Below are 1,500 nucleotides of genomic sequence, written 5' to 3'. Positions count from 1 at the left end.
GGTTACAAAATTAACCTACAAAAGTCTGTAGCCTTTCTATATACCTATAACTAGCAATCAGAGAAAGAGTATATGGAAACACTCCCCTTTCAATAGCTGCAAAAAAATTATCTTGGAATACACCTGACCGAAGACATTATAGACCTTTACAATGAAAATTTTAAATCTTTAAAGAAAGAGATTGAGGAAGACATCAGAAGATGGAAGAACCTCCCATGCTCATGGATTGGAAGAATTAATATTGTGAAAATGACCATCCTACCAAAGGCCATTTATAGATTCCTTGCAATGTCAGTCAAAATCCCCATGACATTTTTCACAGAATTGGAAAATACTATGCTAAGATTCATATGGAAGCACAAAAGACCTCAGATAGCCAAAGCAACCCTGAGCACTAAGAGCAATGGTGTGGGGGGGGGGGGAATTACTATACCAGATTTTAAGCTGTATTACAGAGCTATAGACATAAAAACAACATGATACTGGTACAAAAATAAACCCATAGATCAATGGAACAAAATTGAATACCCAAATATGAGTACATGGAATTTCAGCCACCTGATATGGGCTTGCAGGGATCTCGGAGCGCCAGCTGCTGGGTGTGGCACCGGTCTCCTGCTTGCCGCTGGGGTGCGGCAGGTCGCGCACTGTGTCTGCTGTTCGGGTCCCTGGCTCTCCGCCGCTGGGGCGGGCCCCTGTTTCTCCGCGTTGCTGAGGCTCTCCATGGCTACCGGGGCTGGCGGCTCTAGAGGACTGCTGTCAGCTGCCCGGGCGGGTTCCATTCCAAACTACTGGGCACTCCCTCGAGGTACGAGATCCGCCAGCCGCCGGATCACATGGGGAGGTGCGGGAATGGCGAAAGCAGAATCTCCGCGAGTCCCGCTGGGGCGGGCCCCTGTTTCTCCGCGTTGCTGAGGCTCTCCATGGCTACCGGGGCTGGCGGCTCTAGAGGACTGCTGTCAGCTGCCCGGGCGGGTTCCATTCCAAACTACTGGGCACTCCCTCGAGGTACGAGATCCGCCAGCCGCCGGATCACATGGGGAGGTGCGGGAATGGCGAAAGCAGAATCTCCGCGAGTCCTTGTTTATGAAGAGACAGCCCCCTCCGGGGAGATGCAGGATTCAATGATACAGCTTCAGACACAGCTCCTGATGCAACTCCGATTTATTAAGGGGAAAACCAGGATACTTATAGTGTGGAGGCAGTGGCAAAAGCCTTAGTTGATAGGTGCTTTTAGGATGCCCCATTTACATGTGGTGGTGGGCTTCTGCCAGGCTGTCAGACAGTGCCTGATTATCACACAGGAAAACCTGACAGTCCCTATGCAAGAGGCCATGTTTTTGGTAGGGCATCTGTGGCGGCCACTTCAAAAGGTCAGTCAGGAAGAGAGTAAGAGACACCCTGCTGGAAAGAGGAGTCTCTGCATTGAAACGCCGAGCCCCTTGGGCTATCCGGACATGAAGAGACTGCTACTCAAAACGGCAGGAGGCCCCCACATAT

The sequence above is a fragment of the Nannospalax galili genome, unplaced genomic scaffold, assembly GCF_000622305.1.
Source record: "Nannospalax galili isolate Female #2095 unplaced genomic scaffold, S.galili_v1.0 scaffold748, whole genome shotgun sequence".
NCBI lineage: Eukaryota > Metazoa > Chordata > Mammalia > Rodentia > Spalacidae > Nannospalax > Nannospalax galili.
Note: the sequence above shows the minus strand (reverse complement) of the source record.